Raw genomic sequence first — 9,952 nt, forward strand, 5'->3', positions numbered from 1 at the left:
GTTATATTATTTGACGAAAATTAAACATTAAAAAAAGTCTTTTTTAGAACTCGATTTAAGATACTTACGTATACACACAAAATCGTAAGATTATCTGTTAGCTGTTAGTGATAACACAATCTAGTCTAAAATGCATTGCTCACAATATTTGCTTCGGTTTTGACGAGTCGCAGACATAATTGACGATCATGGACGCTGTATTCGCGGAATTCCTCCGACTTCGCCACCCACAGCTCGCCTCGGAGTTTTTGGCCTTCAAGGCCAATCACACTGCGAGCCCTCTCGAGGACTCCGCCGCGCTCGCTGCTCCTGCGTCGCCTGTACCTGCGTGCAGAGCTTCTGCATTGAGCACCGCAGCCTCTGTCGTGCCTGCCGCTCCCGTGTCGCCTATACTGGCGAGAAAAGCTGCTGCGTCGTCCGCCGTGACCATCGTTTCAGCTGAGCGATCATCCGCGGCCTCCGTCGCGCCCTCTAAAACACCTACACTTGCTCGTAGGTCGCCTGCACCCGCCTCCTCGTGCTCCGACTCTGACTCGGACATGGAGGTCGACCTCGCCCCCGCTTCATCGACGGATGGATTCACCCTGGTACAGAAGGGTAAGAAGCGTGCCGCGGAGTCTCGAGCTCCCGCGGCCGCTAAAATTAGCAAAGCCGTGAACGCGTCGCGCCCCCGCCCTCAGACTCCCGTTGCGCCCCCAGCCCGTGCCACTCCGTCGCCGCGTCCGGTGGCACAAAATAAAACCCAGACCCCTCCCCCGGTTATCCTTCAGGAGAAGGCAGCTTGGGATCGAGTTTGCCTGGCCCTTAAGGCCAAAAATATAAATTTCACGAATGCCCGTAACCTCGCGAACGGCATTCAAATTAAGGTTCAAACACCCGACGACCATAGGGCCCTCTCTTCTTACCTCCGTAAGGAGCGTATAAGTTTCCATACGTATACGCTCCAGGAGGAGCGCGAACTCCGCGTTGTAATACGCGGAATCCCTAAAGAGTTAGATGTAGAGCTCGTAAAAGCCGACCTGTTAGAACAAGGCCTACCAGTGAATTCTGTGCACCGTATGCACACTGGTCGCGGTAGGGAGCCATATAATATGGTTCTAGTCGCTCTCCAGCCTACCCCCGAGGGTAAGAAAATCTTTAACACACAGACCGTCTGTAGGCTCTCTGGTATCGCTGTCGAAGCCCCCCATAAAAAAGGCACTCCTAGCCAGTGCCATAACTGTCAATTGTACGGGCACTCTTCCCGTAACTGTCACGCGCGCCCCCGATGTGTTAAGTGTTTGGGCGATCACGCCACGGCCCTCTGCGCTCGCGACCAAAAAACCGCGACGGAACCGCCTAGCTGCGTCCTGTGTCGAACACAGGGTCACCCCGCGAATTACCGTGGTTGCCCCCGAGCCCCTAAAATAAATCGCCGCGTCGCCCGCCAAAACCGCCTCCGAGCTTCCGGCCCAGACATCAAAGCCTCGGCACCCTCTGCGTCGCAGGCTAAGCCAGCGTTCGTTCCGGCGGCGGTGCCCAGTGTCTCGGCCTGGGCAAAACCGCTGCCGTACACGAACACGGCTACAACTCCCTCCTCCGCGATTCGTCCCGCCCCCGCGACTCGTCCCTCTCCCGCGACTTGCCCTCCGACCGCGTCCGACAATCTCGCTTTAGCGATCGACTTCTTTCAGTCGATCAACTTTGAGCGCGTTAACGCTTTGGGCGACGCCATTCGCGCTGCCTCCACTGCACAACACTTTATCGCCGTTGTGCAGGAATACGCCGACGTATACGCGTCATTAAATACGTACGTCCTCCCCTCACTCCGCCGGTAATCAATGGCGTATATAAGTAGAATAAAGCCCCTATCCGTAACGATAGGATTTTTTAACGCTTACGGTCTCGCAAATCAACGTGATCAGGTTTCTGACTTTTTGCGTGACCACCAAATTGATATCTTTTTAGTGCAGGAGACCCTACTTAAGCCCGCGCGCCGTGACCCTAAAATCGCGAACTATAACATGGTCAGGAACGACAGGCTCTCTGCCCGTGGTGGTGGTACCGTCATTTACTATAGAAGAGCCCTGCATTGCGTCCCGCTCGATCCTCCCGCGCTCGCTAATATCGAAGCATCAGTGTGCCGAATCTCACTGACGGGACACGCGCCGATCGTTATCGCGTCCGTTTATCTTCCACCGGATAAGATCGTTCTAAGCAGTGATATCGAGGCGCTGCTCGGTATGGGGAGCTCTGTCATTCTGGCGGGCGACCTAAATTGTAAACACATTAGGTGGAACTCACACACCACAACCCCGAATGGCAGGCGGCTTGACGCGTTAGTCGATGATCTCGCCTTCGATATCGTCGCTCCGCTAACCCCGACTCACTACCCGCTAAATATCGCGCATCGCCCGGATATACTCGACATAGCGTTATTAAAAAACGTAACTCTGCGCTTACACTCGATCGAAGTAGTTTCAGAGTTAGATTCAGACCACCGTCCCGTCGTTATGAAGCTCGGTCGCGCTCCCGATTCCGTTCCTGTCACGAGGACTGTGGTGGATTGGCACACGCTGGGCATCAGCCTGGCTGAATCTGATCCACCATCGCTCCCGTTTAACCCGGACTCTATCCCGTCTCCTCAGGATACCGCTGAAGCCATAGACATCTTAACGTCACACATCACCTCGACATTAGATAGGTCATCGAAACAAGTTGTAGCGGAGGACTTCCTTCACCGCTGCAAATTGTCCGACGATATTAGGGAACTCCTTAGAGCTAAGAACGCCTCGATACGCGCCTACGACAGGTATCCTACCGCGGAAAATCGTATTCGAATGCGTGCTCTACAACGCGACGTAAAGTCTCGCATCGCCGAAGTCCGAGATGCCAGATGGTCTAATTTCTTAGAAGGACTCGCGCCCTCCCAAAGGTCTTACTACCGCTTAGCTCGTACTCTCAAATCGGATACGGTAGTAACTATGCCCCCCCTCGTAGGCCCCTCAGGCCGACTCGCGGCGTTCGATGATGACGAAAAAGCAGAGCTGCTGGCCGATACATTGCAAACCCAGTGCACGCCCAGCACTCAATCCGTGGACCCTGTTCATGTAGAATTAGTAGACAGTGAGGTGGAACGCAGAGCCTCCTTGCCACCATCGGATGCGTTACCACCCGTCACCCCGATAGAAGTTAAAGACTTGATCAAAGACCTACGTCCTCGCAAGGCTCCCGGTTCCGACTGTATATCTAACCGCGTTATTAAACTTCTACCCGTCCAACTCATCGTGATGTTGGCATCTATTTTCAATGCCGCTATGGCGAACTGTATCTTTCCCGCGGTGTGGAAAGAAGCGGACGTTATCGGCATACATAAACCCGGTAAACCAAAAAATCATCCGACGAGCTACCGCCCGATTAGCCTCCTCATGTCTCTAGGCAAACTGTATGAGCGTCTGCTCTACAAACGCCTCAGAGACTTCGTCTCATCCAAGGGCATTCTTATCGATGAACAATTCGGATTCCGTACAAATCACTCATGCGTTCAACAGGTGCACCGCCTCACGGAGCACATTCTTGTGGGGCTTAATCGACCAAAACCGTTATACACGGGAGCTCTCTTCTTCGACGTCGCAAAAGCGTTCGACAAAGTCTGGCACAATGGTTTGATTTTCAAACTATTCAACATGGGCGTGCCGGATAGTCTCGTGCTCATCATACGGGACTTCTTGTCGAACCGCTCTTTTCGATATCGAGTCGAGGGAACCCGCTCCTCCCCACGACCTCTCACAGCTGGAGTCCCGCAAGGCTCTGTCCTCTCACCCCTCCTATTTAGCTTATTCGTCAACGATATTCCCCGGTCGCCGCCGACCCATTTAGCTTTATTCGCCGACGACACGACTGTTTACTATTCTAGTAGAAATAAGTCCCTAATCGCGAAGAAGCTTCAGAGCGCAGCCCTAGCCCTAGGACAGTGGTTCCGAAAATGGCGCATAGACATCAACCCAGCGAAAAGTACTGCGGTGCTATTTCAGAGGGGAAGCTCCACACGGATTTCCTCCCGGATTAGGAGGAGGAATCTCACACCCCCGATTACTCTCTTTAGACAACCCATACCCTGGGCCAGGAAGGTCAAGTACCTGGGCGTTACCCTGGATGCATCGATGACATTCCGCCCGCATATAAAATCAGTCCGTGACCGTGCCGCGTTTATTCTCGGTAGACTCTACCCCATGATCTGTAAGCGGAGTAAAATGTCCCTTCGGAACAAGGTGACACTTTACAAAACTTGCATAAGGCCCGTCATGACTTACGCGAGTGTGGTGTTCGCTCACGCGGCCCGCACACACATAGACACCCTCCAATCCCTACAATCCCGCTTTTGCAGGTTAGCTGTTGGGGCTCCGTGGTTCGTGAGGAACGTTGACCTACACGACGACCTGGGCCTCGAATCAATTCGGAAATACATGAAGTCAGCGTCGGAACGATACTTCGATAAGGCTATGCGTCATGATAATCGCCTTATCGTTGCCGCCGCTGACTACTCCCCGAATCCTGATCATGCAGGAGCCAGTCACCGTCGACGCCCTAGACACGTCCTTACGGATCCATCAGATCCAATAACCTTTGCATTAGATGCCTTCAGCTCTAATACTAGGGGCAGGCTTAGGGACCCCGGTAACCGTACTCGTCGAACTCGACAAAGAGGTCGACGTGCAACCTAACCCATGCATCAGCCCGCTGAGTTTCTCGCCGGATCTTCTCAGCGGGTCGCGATTCCGATCCGGTAGTAGATTCATTCGCGAAACAATTGCTCTTGAGTTGTTAGGTCTCCTTCGGAGGCGCTCGGGCAGTTGTTAGCAAATCCCACCCCTCTTGGCTGAGCCTTTGCTCGCCCACCTGTCCTGGTGAAACTGGAAAGGCCTTCGGGCCACCAGTAAACTTTCAATCACAAAAAAAAAACAAAAAAAAAAAAAAGACATAATTGAAACTAATTTTGTCAAATGTCGACAAAATAACAACTTAGTCTTAACAATGCTTACATTATAGATTTTTTGACCTAACTATTTACTGGTAGGCTAATGAGCTGTTCCAACTACGATTTTGATAACATTTTTTTACTGGCAGAGGCCGAACCTCCTATGAGGAGGTATCCGCGCCTAGGGGACACGCGGGGTATGCGGAATTTGACGGTCTCCAGATGTTGGTTGCTAACACTAGCGCACAAGACTTTGAAGTCGTCGTGGCATAAAGGATAAGACGTCCGGTGCATTCGTATGTAGCGATGCACCGGTGTTCGAATCCCGCTGACGTTGATGGGTACCAATTTTCCTAATGAAATATGTACATAACAAATGTTCACGATTGACTTCCACGGTGAAGGATCGCGTAATAAAAATTAAACCCGCAAAATTATAATTTGCGTAATTACTGGTGGTAGGTAGGACCTCTTGTGAGTCCGCACGGCTAGGTACCTGCCTATTTTTGCCGTTAAGCAGTAATGCGTTTCGGTTTGAAGGGTGGAGCAGCTATTGTATACTATACTGAGACCTTAGAACTCATACCTCAAGGTGGGTGGCGGCATTTACGTTGTAGATGTCTATGAGCTCCCGTAACCACCGGTTCGGAATCGCGACCCACTGGGAAGATCCGGCGAGAAACTCAGGCTGTGTCTATGGGTTAATTCACTCGTTGAACTCTTTGTTGTAATCGACGAGGACGGTGACCGGTGCTTGAAGAGCCTAAAAGCACCGAGAGTGGATCCGGTGGATCCAACAAGGCATGCTCTGGGCGATGGCGCGGGAATCTAATGTTTCCGATAACAAGAGAATAAGAGTATTATCGTGTCGCACCGCTTTATCAAAGTAGCATTCTGGCGTCCTAAGATACTTCGATTCTAGTTTTAGGTCGTCGTGAAGATCGACCATTCCTCACATACAACGGTGCTCTGAAGGCGAGTTAACAGCTCGCCTGCGGTAAAATAATTTTTTTTTATTGCCTAGATATGTGGATGAGCTCACAGCCCTCCTGGTGTTAAGTGGTTACTGGAACCCATAGACATCTACAACGTATATGCGCCACACACCTTGAGATATAAGTTCTAAGGTCTCAGTATAGTTACAACGGCTGCTCCACCCTTCAAACCGAAACGCATTACTGCTTCACGGCAGAAATAGGCGGGGCGGTGGTGCCTACCCGTGATCTTGATCTGGTGCCGCGGCAGATCGAAAGACGCCCCCAATGATATTTCCACCAGTGCCTAGCAGGTATTTCTAGACCCACCAGCACTAGAATAGATTAAAATGCTATAACTTTGCGAAAACATCTATACTAATATATAAATCTACAGTGGTTTTTACGGATGTTCCGTTATAGCTACTGAACCATGTATCCGATTGACTTGAAACATGGTATCCATGTAGAAAATACATGTACTTAATGGATAGGCTAATAATATTTATATGAATGTTGGACTCCCTACACCAGTTGCGGGGGCGGTAATGATGAGAATATTCGTGGAGGTGAGAAATAATAATGTTAATTTTAAATGCCCAGCGAAGCGGACGGGTACAGCTAGTAGTATATACAATTTATAGTATACTAGCGACCCGCCCTCGCTTCGCTTCGGAAACTGTAATTTATTATTGATTTCTTCACTATTTAATGAAGGTTATTATACATATAAGCCTGCCTCTTCAATCACTCTATCTATTAAAAAAACCGCATCAAAATCCGTTGCGTAGTTTTAAAGATTTAAGCATACATAGGGATATACGGACAGAGAAAGCGACTTTATTTTATACTATATAGTGTTTGTTGTCAGGCAAAGTGGAGAAGTTTAAATAGAAAAAGCGGAAACCCCGGCACTAGATCTCGAGAACGCTAGGAAGAAGAAGAAGAAGTTGTCGGTGTCGAAATCTTACAAACACCTGAAGTAATTGGTCCGCATCAGCGAGAGGGACATGATTTTTCGCACGGAATAGATAAATAAGGTATAGTAAGGTAACCTTATTTATCTATTCCGTGATTTTTCGCGTCGCACCAGCTGGAAGTAACGCGGCGGGCCGATAAGGACCTGGTTCGCAGTGATGGTGTTAATGTCTGTATGTAAAGCGTGAGCGAACACTACACTTGCATAGGTCACGACGTATGCAGAATTGTTAGTGTCATCTTGTCACGAAGAAACAATTTACTTCGCTTACAAATCATGAGGTAGATTCGACCGATTAGGAACGGTTGGGTCGCGGACTCTTTTTATGTGAGGATGGAATGTCATCCTTCAGTCGAGGGTGACGCCAGGTGCTTGGCCATCGAGCCTCAAGGTATGGGCTGGCCAAATATTTTGATGGCGGAAATGGAATTACCGCTGCTAATTTGGGACGAGATACTAGCAGCTGTGGTGTCGGGAAGAGAGGAGTAATTACTGGTGGTAGGACTTCTTGTAGGTCCGCACGGGCACCACCGCCCTGCTTATTTCTGCCATGAAGCAGCAATGAGGTTTCGGTTTGAAAGGTGGGGTAGCCGTTTAACTATACTGAGACATTAGAACTCATATTTGAAGGTGGCGGCATTTACGTTGTAGATGTCTGTGAGCTCCGGTAACCACTTAACACCAGGTGGACTGTGAGCTCATCCACCCGATAATGCAATAAATAAATAAAAAACCTTCCTTGGGCAAATATACATGTGACGAATATTATTGTTTGTTCTGTCTGTCTGTCGTCGTGAAGTTTTTAAAATACTGTCACTTCAAGAACCATTGTTGTGATTTTAAAATATGATTATACACGATACATCATCGGCCACAATACAGTCACGTAAACGTGCTAAGCGCATTCTAGAACGTTCGAACAATGGGATCCGCGGAATAATACATTACAGTGTCAAACAAATTTGAAAGGCGTCACTACTTAACGTGACCGAAAAACAACAAAAATACATCTTTATTTAAAGCAAATTTTATCATCTAACGTAAAGAGTAAGAATTTAAGTACGAAAAGAGCTCTGGATCAGTACAGAGCTGCAGAGGACTGTGTCTATAGTAGTGTAGTATAGAACTCTCGGCTGGATGTAGGTCGGATCTGTGTCTGTTTGTGTACGAGAAGAGCTCTGGATCAGTACAGAGCTGCAGAGGACTGTGTCTATAGTAGTGTAGTATAGGACTCTCGGCTGGATGTAGGTCGGATCTGTGTCTGTTTGTGTACGAGAAGAGCTCGGGATCAGTACAGAGCTGCAGAGGACTGTGTCTATAGTAGAGTAGTACAGGACTCTCAGCTGGATGTAGGTCGGATCTGTGTCTGTTTGTGTACGAGAAGAGCTCGGGATCAATACAGAGCTGCAGAGGACTGTCTCTATAGTAGTGTAGTATAGGACTCTCGGCTAGATGTAGGTCGGTTCGTGTAAATAAAACGTCACGTTTTTCCACCTCATCATGTATTCAGGATGCGAATTTAGGCGACTCTTGTAATATTACGTGTTCACTTATAGAAAGTGTTAATGCTTGAATTTCAATGACTTCGTGTTACTTATTGCGCTATTGATTCAACTATTGATTAATTTAGAAATGTCTACGTCTCGGAACTGTTATATCGTTTTGTGCTGTGCAATATCTTTGTACGACTACCCACCACACGCCCACTATTCCAAGAATACATTTGACTACAAACTACAAACAAAAGAGGGTTGTTATCAATAATTCCATTCTTTCGGATCGTTTGGAACCTCTGAATCTGCGGAGGCAATTTGGTACTCTCTGTGTTTTGTACCGTATGTTCTTATGAGGAGTGCACTGAGGAATTGTTTGAGATGATCTCATCATCTCATTTCTTCCATCGCATCGTCCGCCACCGGAGTACAGTTCTTCCATACTACCTGAAGCCACTGCGTTCATCCACAGTGCGTTTCCAGAGATCTTTTTTTCCACGTACCATCCGGCTTTAGGATGAGCTGCCCTCCACGGTGTTTCCCGAGCTATGAAATGTCCTTCGTCAAACGAGGCTTCTGGAGAGTACTTAACGGCAGGCAACGGCTTGACTCCGCCCTTGCCATTGCTGAAGTTCATGGGCGGCGGTAAGCACTCACCATCAGGTGAGCCGTAGGCTTGTTTGCCTACAAGGGCAATGAAGATATCGGCCCTTCTGCGAAATATTCGTTTTAATTAACAAATTTTCACATTACGTGTTGTTTTCATGTATATTATTAGCACTTTGCCAACGAAATTGTCGTTTAGTATACAGAAAGATAAAGTATTTTCTCTTTTTTAAATATAAGAAAGAGAAAAAATAAATCTAAGATAAAAGATCAATGTTATATTTAAAACAGATAAAGTATTTTATCTTTTTTAAATATAAGATAAAGTATTTTATCTTTTTTAAATATAATAAAAAGTTTCTTCGCGTTTTTTAAGAAAATTCACAACATTTATTAATATAGTTTATTTACATTTAACTAGGATATGTAGGTACCATTTTGTTCGATAACTTTTTGCCATCTTGTAGGTAAGGACATGATCCCATTGCTATAGAAATTTTGGGGCTTCTGGTCAAAATACCGCGACAATTGGTTTTGGCAGTCCTCTCGTGATGTTAACCTGACACTGCCTAAAGAATTCTGAACAGACCGAAACAGGTGGAAATCTGAAGGTGCAAGGTCAGGACTATACGGCGGATGCATTAACACCTCCCATCCAAGCTCTCTCAATTTTTACTGAGTGGCTAAAGCTGTGTGAGGTCTAGCGTTATCATGATGAAAAACCACACCCCTTCTGTTGATTAATTCCGGCCGCTTTCTCTCAACTTCTTGCTTTAATCTCATCAGTTGTTCGCAGTAGAGTTCAGAATCGATGGTCCAGACTGGGCTACTTTCACACTTCCTCTGATATACGGACTTCCTAATATTACTTAAAATAAATTTCCGGGATAAAAATAAAACACATACCTCATACGTATATATGTAAGTATATTGATGGGTAAAA

The sequence above is a fragment of the Bombyx mori genome, chromosome 11 (genome assembly GCF_030269925.1).
Source record: "Bombyx mori chromosome 11, ASM3026992v2".
NCBI classification, from domain to species: domain Eukaryota; kingdom Metazoa; phylum Arthropoda; class Insecta; order Lepidoptera; family Bombycidae; genus Bombyx; species Bombyx mori.